The following is a 14,556-nucleotide window of genomic DNA, read 5'->3' as shown; positions in this document are numbered from 1 at the left end:
ATTTTCCTCTGAATGTATGAAACATCAGCCTCTAATGTGAAGAGTTCTTGGTCATGAGCTCTGTCGTATTTCCAGGCGACAATTCAGAGTCACATGTTAGTTGTTCCCAGAAAGATGAAGCAGAGCATAGGTTGAAAAATTGCAATTTTCTAAAGCTACCCTTCATCCATTCCTGGAAAATAAATTTAGGAAACACCTGTGCGTTCAAAATGTCCTGTTTACCCCTCTACCCATTCCTCAGGGTGGGTAATTTCTGTAATGGTGTCACATGTGGGTGTTTCATTTTTGTATTTTCCTCTGAATGTATGCAAATGTCAGCTACTGATATGCCATAGGCCTCAAATGCAAACAGACCTCTATGACTTCTGAGCCTTGTTGTGCGCCCTTCCAGCACATTTCCCTATATGTGGATGTGTTTCCATAGTCAGGAGAAAAAGCCCTACAAAATTTGTAACCCAATTTCTCCAATTACTCCTTATGAAAATGTAAAAAATTGGGTAACCCAGCATTTTTGTGTAAAAAAAATACTTTTTTTCAAATTACGGCCCACTGTTCAAAAACCTGTGAGGGGGAAGTACTCACTGTACCCCTTGTTGCCTTCCTTGAGGGGTGCAGTTTCAAAATTGTTTCCACTTGCCTGTTCTTTTTTTAGATTTTATGTCAGATCCTCAACCATTGCAGTGCAAAGCACCACTTTAGGCCTCAAATCTCCTCAGTGATGTCTCACTCCTAAGCCCTGTTTTGCACCAGCATAGTGCTTTATCGCCATATATGGGGTATATCCTTATTTGTGAGAAATTGGGCTACAAATTTAACAGAGCTTTTTTTCTCTTACTACTTGTGAAACAAAATTTTTTTTGGTTATTACCAGCAATTTAGTATTAAAAATAAATGTTTTCACTTTTACTGCCCACTGTTCAAAAAACCTCTGAGGTGTAAGCACTCACTGTAACCCTCACTGTAACCCTTGTTATGTTCCTGGAGGGGTCTAGTTTCCAAAATAGTGTCACAAATAGTTTATGCTGTTCTGGCATCATGGGAGGTTTGAAAATGCACATGGCCTCCCACTTCAATTTCAGCAAAATTATCTCCCCAAAAGTCCAATGGCGCTCTTCAGTTCTGAGACCTGTAGTGCGCCACCAGAGCACTTAGTGTCCTCATCCGGGGCGTTTTCCTAATCGGAAGAAATTGGTCTTCACATTTTGGGGTCCATTTTCTCGTATTACACCATGTGAAAATGAAAAATGTGGAGTAACACTATCATTTAAGTGTTAAAAATAAAATTTTTCACTTTTACAGCCCACTGTTCAAAAAACCTGTGAAGTGTAAGTACTCACTGTAACCGTTGTTACATTCCTGGAGGGGTGTATTTTCCAAAATGGTGTCACATGTGGGGGGTTTCTGCTGTTCTGGCATCATGGCAGGTTTGAAAATGCACATGGCCCACAACTTCAATTTCAGCAAAATTCTCTTTCCAAAAGTCCAATGGTGCTCCTTCTGTTCAGAGACCTGTAGTGCGCCAGCAGAGCACTTAACATCCACAAATGGGGCATTTTCTTAATCTGGAGAAATTAAGCTTCAAATTTTGGTGTCCATTTTCTCCTATTACCCGTTGTGAGAAATTTACCCGTTGAAAAGAAATTTGTTAAAAATCTAATTTTCCATTTCCACATCCAACTTCAATGCAAAGTCATCAAACACCTTTGCGGTGTTAAGGCTCATTATATCCCTTGTTACATTCCTTAAGGGTTGTAGTTTCCAAAATAGTATGCCAAGTGGGGGGGTGGGGGGGGTTGCTGTTCTGGCACCCTGGGGACTTTCTAAATGCAACATGCCCTCCAAAAACCATTTCAGCAAAATTCTCTTTCAAAAAGCCACATGTTGTTCCTTCTCTTCTGGGCATTGTAGTGTGCCAGCAGAGCATTGAGGTCTCACTGTTTTGATAGCTCTGTGATACTTCCTGCTTCTAATCTGTAAAAGTTTACTGTTAGGTGAAGGCTGTAAGCACAGGGGGAGATCTGTGCTGTTAATCATTCTTCAGTTGATGTTATATGAGCACCCATGTAAGGAGGGTTCCTGTGTTACTCTGGAGCAGAAGGAATAGGGAGTCTAGAATCAGCAGGAACAGAGGTAAAATCTGTCACAGCTTTCCATATGGTGTTGTGTTTTCAGGCTGCTGTTGGCTCAAATTAACTCTTGATAAGCAGCTGTGTCCTCCTCTAGCAGATTTACCCTTTACAAGAAACGGTGTCCTCCGCCTGGGCATTGTGCGGTGAAATAAATACCTGCAGGAAAAAAAGTTGATGTAATGTTGTTGTTTTTGTTAGTTCTTTTAGTAGAAAAAGAGTAACAAAGTTTCAATATAGAAAAAATCTAACTTTTCCCCAAAAATTATTAAATTATATAAGGGCATTTAGAAGAAAAGTTTATTGTGAAATTAAAATTCAAGTTATCTTTTATTGTGTCCTCACTAACTGTGATAAAAGCGTCAGGAAAAATAAAGGAAAAATCTGATGGCTGATGTGCTATCAGTTATGAGCAAGTTGCTAATGAGGGAGTTCTGGACGTGATCTGTAATTTCCTAAAAAAAAAGTTTGGTCTCATCAAATCTCAAATAATAAATAATGCGCTTATGTTTCATCAGCAAATTTTTTACTGCAGCTAAACAAAACATGACAAAAAAAGCATCATCCAGACACTCAATTTGCCCTCTATAAACCAGGAAACAGATGCTTCATTATGCAGGTAGATTTCCCTAAACTTGCTGACCTTGTGGAAGTCATCATTATAAAAAATTGTGGGCGACTTGCCAACGTGTCTTGACAATGACTGCCACTTTATTGAAAGTTGCTGATACAAAGTAAAGTTCCATAAATAAATTTAGGCTGCAGAATTACTATTGTAATTGTTGTTAATTTTTTTTTTCAATACATTTAGGTAGATTTAATGATAGAAGAGTTAGAAGAATTTTAAATATTTAATTAGAATAAATTAATAATCAAAATAGCAATTAAAATTAGAGAGTTTTTCCTGTTTCCTGTTTAACTGGGGACAGTGCTGTACATTTGTCTGTGTCTGCATGTGATACTGCAGCTTGATTTATGATGCAGACAGTGCCCACTGCCTCCTTTATCCAGCAATAAGTAGGGGTACTGGATTTGTGCACTTACAGACATGATATTGCCCCCTTAGTATCTCATCTATTTATGGCTTAAATACATTTTTTATTGTTGCATTCCAAGAGCCAATTATGTTTTTTTTGTCAAATTTCATGTCAACTCTACTCTACAGTTTTCATATTTTTTTTTTAACTTGCTCTGGAGTTTTAAGGGTTTTATTTTTGTAGAGTGAGTTGTAGTTTTTATTAATACCTTTTTGGGGTGCATACGACTTTTCAACTTTAATTCTCTTTTTGGTGGAGGGGGTGGTGGTGGGGGGGTAGTTCGGGTTGGTATGATGACCAAAAAACAATAAGTCTTTGCTCTTATTATGGCTCTCACTGTTAGAGGTAAGTAATATGATAGTTGTTAAGTCTTTAACTGTTAGGCTGGGTTCACACATCTATTGTAAAATAAAATATGAGCAAAAAATTTTACGTTGTGTAAACTCAACCTTTTTTTACCATCATGTCAGATCATAAGGCCTTTGGCTTCCATGACAAAGCATCTGCTCCCCTTCAATGGCTTAGTGGTGGACTGATCAGGGACAAAGGAGGACTTCCTCCCTTACATGCCCTGGTCACTAATGGCCCATAGATTCTGATGGGAACAGAATCCCATTGATCCAGATGATTTTGCTGCTCAGTTTACACTACAGAATCTACATTATTCAGGCTAAATATGTCTGATAAGTCCTTGCACTACACTGTTGTAAATGGAAGCCCTAAGAATTAAACATCCAGGCTTAATACCAAGACAACCCGAAACATAACTACATGAAAAAATGGGAGGATTACTTAAGGAACTCACTTCCTATGTCTACTTGGTGGAGTATATGGATTCAAGCTGTGAAATCCTCTTCGTGTATAACACACAAAGAGAATCAATACAAGATTCTCTTCCATTGGTACCATACACCAGATGTGCTGAACCGTTTTTACCCACAGGTATCATCAAGATGTTGGCGATGTGGCTCGGTTTTTGGAACCCTGCCACGTATATTTTGGGATTGTCAATCCCTTCGCCATTATTGGCTGCAAGTTCAATCTCTGGTAGAGAAGACTGTAGGGATACATATTCCCTTATGTCCTCTTACTTATATTCTGAACATCCCACCTCCAGGTGTAAGAAAACATAAACTTAAGCTTTTCCATTCCATACTTACTGCAGCTAAATGTTTATTGGCCAAAAAATGGAAAAAATCCGAAACCCCATCAGCTCAATCACTTACTGATAGAATCCTTGAAGTCAGACAAATGGAATATTTATCAGCAATTTCTGAAAATAGACTTACCCATTTTAACAATATATGGAAGGACTGGGACTTTTTGGAGAATACCATCCCCCGGTGAGGCAGAGGAGGTCCGGAAACTACCGAGCTTGCATATACTTTTCATTTTAGTATCTTATGTTTCTTAATTTGTCTGTCTTTCTAATTAAAATTTTTCTACCGTTATCTTTTCCCCCCTTTTTTTTCCTCCATTCTCTGAACCACATTTTAGCCAAAATATGTCATCTTATAATTCTTTTATCCACAGTCCATTATAAATCTTGTTATAAATTATAGAGAGGATTACACTTCTATTTGCGTATACGATATGTTCTTTATTATTGTTATAGAGAATAATGGTTAGGTTGCATGAATACTGTTAATAATTTTGAAAGGCATTATCACATGGCAACCTTGCTGTATCATATAGTAATATGCCAAATCTTATTTCTTATTGTAATTAGATATGTACTTTCATGAAACTGAAAGTTATGATTACAAGACAAGTGAATTATACAATTAGAGGACTAACAACTTATTGGTTCGGATTCAGATAATACCGATATATTTTCTTTTTATTTGTTTTCAATGTCTGTTTTTTCTTTTTTGATTTCCTTACTGTTAAAATGAAAAATTGTTTATAAAATATAAAAATAAACAGTTATATATATAAAAAAAAAAACATCCAGGCTTAGCGTTATCTATGATCCCAGCCTTTTCAGCATAGTCTAAGCTGTAATATACAACACCAGCCACACTTGTTGCAGATTTGGCTTCTAAACCAGCTTCATGCTCTCTTTGAATCATCTACTGTTAAAGGGGTATTCCAGGATCTAACATTTCTGATGTCTGGAGGGGGCGTTGTATTCTGAAACTGGAGACGTAGCTCTGCATACAATGGAGGGGGCGTTGTATTCCAAAACTGGAGACGCATCTCCGCATACAATGCAGGTGCTGCAGCGAGATCGCTGGGGTCCCAGCGGCGGGCCCCCCGTGATCAGACATCTTATCCCCTATCCTTTAGGTAGGGGATAAAATGCTAGATCCCGGAATATCCCTTTAATGTACAAAAGATGGTGCCGAGGAGATTAATGTTAGACACTTTGGACTGGTATTATTTTGCCATCATGACTATAAACTATGTAATGTAAAATAAAACATACAACACACGTTTCCCCTGCATTTTTAATTCTAGACCAAACAGTCTCTCCACAATACTGTGCATGTAATTAACACATAGCATCAATATTTGGTAATAGGAAGCTATATTACTTTAATTTGCATACAAGACAATTGCTACCAGTCAAGCATACAATTAAGCAATAACATGTGAATTAGTGTTAATTACCAGCAATAATCACTTAATCACAGAGTGTGGGAGACGGCTAAAGGTGAAACAACTCTGACTCCATCTGTAGTCATGTGTAACACAGCTACACATGCTTTAATTAGTACAGAAGTATATGTTTGTTTTTGTAGGATTCTCGGTAAGTTTTTGTTTTATGTTTTTGTATGTTTGATTTTTGGGATATGACCTTTTATCAAAAAACAGTGGATGTGATAACAGAGAGTGCAGCCATATTGATTTTCAGTTTCATATTACAGTAACTTTTTGCACGGCCTATACCCCCATTTATCAGTTTGGAATTGTGCTCCAGGAGAAAGTTTATCCCATTAGTTCCACAACAAAGGCATCTCTGCTAGCCAGCCAGTATCGAGAAGGGGCAAAAATCCCTGAAACAGTTAACAGTTAACTTGATCATAAGTAACACTTTCTTGAGTAATAATCCCAAGTCATATATCAAGGAACTTTAATCAGGATCTATGGTCAGAATATTTTTTTGTTTCTATATACAGTATATATAATTGTGTAGCTTTGAATGCCTTGATTCCATGTTTCTATTTTGTTGATGCCCCCTATGCATTCCCTGTTCTTGAGAAATGAGCTTACCTAATGTGAGGCAGGGGGTGTGAACCAGGCTCAGGGTTGTGATTATTTGGCTAAAGGGGTATGCATCGGGTTTGAGTGGTGTGGTTATGATGCTGAGGGGAGTAAAACTCAGGTTTAGGGGGTATGTATGTGAGGATGAGGGGTTGTAGATCATGCTCTGTGGGGCATTAAAAAGGAACTACTGTACTGATCAATAGTGTTGCTCACGAATATTCGCAACACGAATTTTATTCGCGAATATCGCATATTCGCAAATTCGCGAATATTAGCGAATATAGGGCTATATATTCGTAATTATGAATATGCGGTTCCCCCCCCCCCCCCCCACAGTAATCATCCCTCTCTGCTTCCAGCTTGTGTGGTGTAAAAAAGGCTCTAATACTACTGTGTGAGACTGGTGTGCGAATTTTCGCATATGCGAAAATTAGCATATGCTAATTTTTGCACATGCAAATTTTTGCTTATGCTAATTTTGTATATGCTAATTTTCACATATGTTATTTTCGCATACACAAATTTTCGCAGATGCGAAAATAAAACGAGAATATTACGAATATGCGAATATTCGCGAATATATGACGAATATTCGTCCATATATTCGCGAATATTCGCGAATTCGAATATGGCCTATGCCGCTCAACACTACTGATCAACTTATCCCTTATCTGCAGTATAGAGGATAAGTGTCTGATCCTATGGATAGCGCATAAGTTGTTTAGTACCGGAGTACCCCTTTGATCACGCTCACACACCCCTTAGCCTAAGATTTACCCCCTATTTTTTAAAAAAGTTCATAGAAACCTGACTATAAAGGGAAAGTGCAGAGAGTAAACAAAAAAAAGTAAAATCTCTATATATCAGATAAAGAGTAGGGGGGCTGGCAATTGTAAAAAAAAATAAAATGAAAACAGCTTTCGGATGAGAAAAGCCAAGGCTGACTTCCGGTTCTGGCACGCAAATGTGAAGGAGTGTGGAGACGGAGCTCCGGCCAGACCGCAACTAATTCACCTCCCTGCCTTACTAACCTTGCTCAATCCGGGATTCACCGGTATCCACGATCTCCTGATTGCTTGCCGCATCAGATGGATCGGTTTGTTAATCGTGGCGGGGACGGCCAGACACAGCGCACGGCAACCTTGCCTCAGACGCCGGGGGAGATAAGCAGAGGAAAGATGGCGGCGATTCTCTCAGATAAGTGCAGCTGATCTTATGTCACTGGGTGCAGAGGGTCCACTGGTGCAGTGCCTTCCTGTGTCTTTCCAAGCCCTAGCAGTACAGATGGCAGGTGAGGTGGCGAAAATCCTCCTTCTTGACATTAAGGTGCCGATAGATACAGCTATAGCTGCAGCGCTGATGGGCATACAGAGCGATGTCTCTTTACATACCAGCCAGATCTCTGAGTTGGAAGAAAGGTTAAGCATAGTGGAGGAAGAAATTATGTCTACTAAGCAGAAGTTACAGCAGTCTCTCAAAATAACAAAGTCACTGCAGGATAAAACGGACAATCTGGAAAATCGTTCAAGGAGAAGCAACCTCAGGTTAGTGGGACTGCCTGAATCCATACCGGCTCACCAACTACATGTTATTTGTGCGGAGGAATTGCCGCGGGCATTGGGAATTAACAACCGATTCTTAGTAGAACGAGCCCACAGGTTGGGACCACAGAGAGTCCACAATGTCACTTCACCGAATGGGGCAGAAAATCGCCCAAGACAGGTGACCGCAAAATATCTCAATTATGCGGAGAAGGCCCTAATCTTAACTACATTCAAGAAAATGACCATTCCTCTGACTATTCGTGGTCACCGTGTGCTCCTGTTTAATGACTTCTCGGCTGAGGTGTCTAAAAGGCGTTAAGCATTCTCTCCCATGTGCTCCCAGTTAGTGGCCCAACAGACGAAGTTTGTCTTGCAGTACCCGGCAATCCTTCCCATCTTCAAACCTGATGGCTCTACTGAAGTATTTACTACACCTGGGGACGCACAAGCATCTCTGAGACTCCGGCGGCTGTCGCAGAGGTCAATGGGACAGAACAGAACAAACACAGAAGGCATCAGAGCCCCCCACTCTCTCTGGAAGCCATGGAGTGACTTTTGCTGGAGATTCAGGAGATGCTTCCTGGCTGATTTCCAAGAGGTCGGTTCTGCTGGCCCTTTTTGAAGGTGTTAACTGGCCTTTTCCTTTCTTGTCCGCGGTTGATTTTTCCGTATGGCGGGAATTGTTATACTTATTTTTTATTTTTTTTCTTGACTGTTGGGAGATTTTCTCATGTTGACTGTGTTGTTCTATAATAGCCTTCATTATTTCAGGAGAGAGTCCAGATCTTTCTACAGTGTTGTACTATGTTGGTCCCTAGAACACTGTTCAGGGGTCTGAGGAAGTGGACTATACCTTATCTATGTTGAAGCCCTCCTGGTTCTTCAGACCCCCATTTCTGCGTTTCTTGCCCCTTTTGTTTCTGTCTATATCTTGTCCATTTGCGTCTTTATGTCTGTATGCATTCCCTTAATCCTTGTGTACGTGTTGCTGTCCATCCCCTGTCGTTGGTCGTGGTCTGTCTCCTATGTGTTTGAGAAAGTTGAGGTCTCTATTGAGAACTAATGGTTGTGGACGTGGGCTCCCCAGTATTGTTCGCGAAAAAAGTGAAGTCTGGAAGGAAATTTGCTCACTGTGGGTACTGGTGCTTTTCAGATTTATTGTTTTGCTTGTGTTGGGGGGTTCTGAGGGAGGTGGGTGGGGGGGGCGGTCGGGAGTTACTGTTTACAGCTCTCACAATACCATGCCGGTTTTGATACATCCCAGTACCGAGTTGCTCTCTTGTCCAGCTTTGTATTTACGTATAGTCTTACTTGACATCCATTTTTACATGTGCATATAGTATGAAAATATTTACTTGGAATGTAAAGGGTTTGCGTTCCCCTGGAAAACGCTCCATGGTACTCAGACACCTACAGAGATTGAGGGCCGATGTAGCGTTGCTCCAGGAGACACATTCTGTTGCAGGAAGACTTTGCCAGGCTTAAAAGGATGTGGGTTGGAGAAGTGATTGGTTCACCGGCTAATGGTAGAAGGGGAGGAATGGTGATATTATTGCATAAAAAGCTTGCACAATCGGTTTGCTCCCACCTGCTACAGTACCTACTTCTGGAGGAGGGAGAAACTCTACTGGGAATTTACAATGTTTATGGGCCGCATACGAATAAAACTGAATTCTTTGATGATCTGATTAATCGGCTACAAGGTGACCAGATGACGGACATAGTAGTAGGGGGAGATTTATGGCTTGTCTTGGCGCCTGTCTAGATTTTTGGGGCTGTGGCATGTCCCTGCTCTAAAACACTGTGCAACAAAGCAGAACCGCAAACTGTGGGAGGATGGAAACATTCTCTCGTTTAATGACTTTTTGTCTACCCAAGATGGCTCTTTATTGAAGTGGGGGGACTTTAGTGACAAATATGCTCTGCCCGCCTCCCATCAGTGGCTCTATAACCAATTCTGCTTGTTTTTTCATAGCCTGAATAGGGGTTATGCCACCGCAGAAAGGAGAGGTCCATTTGATATATTGGGTAGGTCCCTTAGCAGCTGCTCCCTTTCATTCATCTACGCAAACATCAGGGATGCAGCGTTAAAGGGAGCAGCTGCCAAATCGCTGACCAAATGGCCGACCCATATTGATAACCCTGATTTACAGATGTTGTCTAGAGAAGGACTGATGACAGCATTTTGTGCTTCCCCAAGTGCTCAACTCAGAGAAATGCAATGGAGAATTATGCATAAGGCTACGTACGCATTTAAATGGAAAGGCAATCCACCCCCTTCCCCATATCTCACCCACTGCCCTAAGTGTAAGCTAATTAATGCAGATTTATGGCACTGTTTATGGGAGTGTACGGGAGTACAGCAACTTTGGGGGGAAATGAGACACTATATCTGTGACATCTGGGACCATGACTTCCCGCTCACGCCTGAACTTTACCTGTTCCATTTTCTTCCCCCGACGGCTTCTGACCCACCTGACAGAGGTAATCTACACAGGGATATTCATCTAGTAATCCTGGGGACAAAACAGTGTCTCTTACGACATTGGCTTGTACAAACTGTTCCGACTGTAACAGAGGTTCTCAATGAATTACATTTGGTATTACATAAGGAGTTACTGCTAGCGATTGGAAACTCGGAACTGCATGCCAAATCCTTATTTGCTAAATGGCGTAGATACTTACAGCATTTACCTGACGAAAGTGAAAGGTACAGGTACTAGAACTGTTAAAGGGCTCTTTGGGAAATCTGGAGCTACCCGCATAGATAATTAATTAATTAGCAAATAGCATCTTGACTGTTTTTGGTAGACCCAGGTCGTGGCGTACAGACTTGGCACCTGGTCACTTCGCTGATTGATAGGAGAATAACACCCAATGAACAGCAAGGTCTAACTGGGATGTAGACTGTAATTATTAAGAGAGATTGGGTTGGGTTATGTTATATGGTATGTTTTATGGTCATGGTTTATTGCATTGATGCTGTACTGAAACTCACTGTTTAGAATGTAAATGACGGAAGTCGAGTGCTCTTACATGTCTTTACATTTCTGTAATATTGTAATTCTATTTTACGACATGTCTTTTTGCAACATTGTTACTGTTGTATGTTGTCTGATGCACTTTGCTTCTATGAATAAAATGTTTGGGAAAAGTCAAGGGTACAAAGTGATTTGAAAAACATATATTAGTGAGCTTTTCCTTGAAAAGTTGTTACCCCCAGTAGGCAGCACTAGAGAGCTCTCTTCCTTCTGGAGGAGAGAATATTACTTTCTGTTTGAATAGTGGTGAAAGAAAATTACAAAGTATGTCAGTGGTGAAACATGCCTGAACATAAACCCAATTCAAGTATAGCGGTATGCACAATGCAGACTACAATTATAGGCATGTAAATAACTTTCCCATGCACAGAAACTTCATACGCTGCACAGTGAGAAGTAATAAGAAAATAGCTTATCTTGAATTTTGTCCCAACAAAAAGTTGAGAGGAGTAAAACATAAAATGAAAAATAAACAAAATAATCAACCAAAAGAGAGAGAGAGATTCTGCAGCAAATTTGATTTATTATAAACATACAATACGCTAAAGAAAGCGTAACCCTTATGACCCAGTGAAAAATAAAATACAAGTAATCTGTATAAAAATATATGTCAATTTTATTAGATACAAGAATATAAATTTAAAAATATATGCATATAAGACGGGAATAGAAAATTCATACACAGTCAATGTAAATACATAAATATTAATTGATAAAAGTTCATCTCAAATTACAACATATAATGATTAATAATTAAAGCAGGATAAAAAATAAATAATAAGGGGAGGGTGAGGTCCGGTAAGTAGAATGTAAAGAAAAAAATATTTATATTTTGCGTAAAGAAAAATATGTATAAAAATAATATATATATATATATATATATATATATATATATGTAAAATATATCTATATGTATATATATATATATATATATATATATATATATATATATATATGCACATAATAAGGTCCAGTATACGGCGGTAAGTGTATACAAGGACATATTGCAATAATGTGGCCCAAGCCCTAGGGAGCGGGGCCACGCGTGCCGGGATTGTACAGACGGGGAACGGCTCTCTGCGATTTAAAGGGCCAGTGCGCCGCTGATTGGCGCCTGGCCCAAATTAGTGAAATCACCTGTGCACTACTCTATATCACCTCACTTCCCCTTCCCTGTATTGCCGGATCTTTTTGCCATTGTGCCAGTGAAAGCGTTCCTTGTATGTCCCAAGTCAGTGTTCCAGACCTCCTGCCGTTGCCCCTGACTACGATCCTTGCTGCCTGCCCTGACCTTCTGCTACGTCCGACCTTGCTCTTGCCTAATCCCTTGTACCGCGCCTATCTCAGGAGTCAGTTGGGGTTAAGTCACTATCGGGTGGAACGACCTGGGGGTTACCTGCCACAGCAAGTCCATCCCGCTTTGCGGCGGACTCTGGTGAATACCAGTAACTCCTTAGACTCCGTTCTCCTGATACGGCCCACGTCACCACCCCACTGACACACAGGATCCACCACCAGTATCCTCACAGTACCCGGATCCTGACACTGATAGTGATATAAGAAGGAAAAGTAACATGTGATGTGCTAGTACATAAAAAGAATACAATCATACTCCTCGAGAAAGCCCGTTTGTGGGCGAAATGTGTCGGAGATCCATGGCAGGTGTGGGGTTTAGTCCGGTATCTATATGTTTTTTCTCTTTATTTGCTCAGCTGCTATTTCTTTATTGCAGCTGAGCAAATAAAGAGAAAAAACATATAGATACCGGACTAATCCCCACGCCTGTTATGGATCTCCGACGCATTTCGCCCACAAACGGGCTTTCTCGAGGAGTATGATTTATTGTCAGTGATGCGGATGAGTGGTTCAGTGGAGCTGAGAACAATTTCCAGAATTCCCAGCATGAAAGGAATTGTGGTACAGTAGTCTTACTGCGAGGTCTGAAATATATATTAACTTAGTTAACAAATTCCTTAAGCGTTTGGACCGGGAAACACTTAGGGTCTATTTACATGGCAGAATTTCTGCTTGCGGAATTCAACCTCAAATAAAAGCCCAATGCACTTCTATGGGATTTTGCACTCCGTGGAAATTCAGAAGTGTGAATGGGAGAGCGGAATCCCATAGAATTGTATTGGGTTTCCATTTGAGGCGGAAATTCTGCGTGTGCATAAGGGTCTATTCCGTGTTGTGTGTTGGAAGATGTTGTAGTATATGTTCAAAATATGGCACATGGGTTCCTGATGGAGGGATGGACTAGATCTATTTCCAATCTTAGAAGGAAAAATGTAGGAGTGAGAGGGAGTTGCGTAAATAAGACATTGGAGCAAAGGAAGTGCCCTTGAGACCAGAATGACCTTGATGATGGGCATTCTCAGAAAACATATAAGGTGCCTATTTGCTGGCAATCCTAACAGCGGTCAGAGCAGGTAAAAAAAATTAAGGCATGTTTTGTGACGATTGGGCAAACAGCCACTTTGATAGTGAAAAAGAACAACTATAATGGAAACTGCTGTCACTCACAGCTTCTGTTCGTCTCTGTTCAGTCCCGTAATTTTCCTTTTTCTTCCTGCTTTCTGGATAAGTTCTGGTCGTAGGAATTTCCAATCACTGGCCAAAACAGGTCACAGCTGAGGCCAGTGATTGGCTGAGCAGGAAGGTCCTGCAACCAGCACTTGTCTAGAGAGCAGGACCGGAGCTGTGAGAGACCAGCACGGACTTGGGATAGGTAAGTAAGTTTTTTTTTTTCTTTTTTTAAGATCTCGGCATGCCAAAATAAATCCTCAATAAGCTGCAATACACATCACAACCACTGCACTGGGTGGACACATATAGTCACATGCAGTATAAACAACTCCTGTCAGCACATTGCAAAATCTCATATGTTTTTTTATTTTATTTATTTTTTGTCTCATGGGATACATCTTGTGAAGCCAAAAGAAAAAGTTAAAAAGGATGTCTGTATGCTGTATGGTATTAAATGGAGTTTGTGACGGATGAGCTACATTCTTGCTATTGACTTTAAAACAATGTAAGCTGAAAATCTCCTAAATTCCGTTTCCTCACGTAACATTTTAGGTCCTTTAAAAGATTATGTAATTCAAATACAGTGGTCCCTCAACATACGATGGTGATCCATTCCAAATGGACCATCGTTTGTTGAAACCATCGTATGTGGAGGGATCCGTGCAATGTAAAGTATAGGACAGTGGTCTACAACCTGCGGACCTCCAGATGTTGCAAAACTACAACACCCAGCGTTGGCTGTCCGGGCATGCTGGGAGTTGTAGTTTTGCAACATCTGGAGGTCCGCAGGTTGAAGACCACTGGTATTGGAGGTTATACTCAAGTGTCCCCGCCGCTCCGGACCGTCACCCCTCATCACCGCTGCCCTGGATGTCGCCTTCCATCGCTGTCGCCGCGTCCCCGGGAGCCATCATATGTTGAAATGATCGTATGTCGGGGCCATCGTAGGTCAGGGGGTCACTGTATAATGATATAGTAAAAAAAAAAAAAAATCCTATTATTGTATTAGTACTGTAAGGTAAAGAAAGTACGGCACTCTATGATAAGGGGAAGATTGTCACAACATGTAGAA

General features: G+C 40.5%; 1 protein-coding gene across 7 annotated transcripts in view; it reads left to right on the top strand.

The window, feature by feature from the left end:
* LRP1B (LDL receptor related protein 1B) overlaps positions 1-14,556 on the top strand; it is a 1,569,499-nt gene that overhangs the window by 895,884 nt on the left and 659,059 nt on the right. The window lies entirely within an intron of this gene.

The sequence above is a fragment of the Hyla sarda genome, chromosome 8, assembly GCF_029499605.1.
Source record: "Hyla sarda isolate aHylSar1 chromosome 8, aHylSar1.hap1, whole genome shotgun sequence".
Classification (NCBI taxonomy): domain Eukaryota; kingdom Metazoa; phylum Chordata; class Amphibia; order Anura; family Hylidae; genus Hyla; species Hyla sarda.
This window is presented reverse-complemented; position numbering and strand designations above follow the sequence as displayed.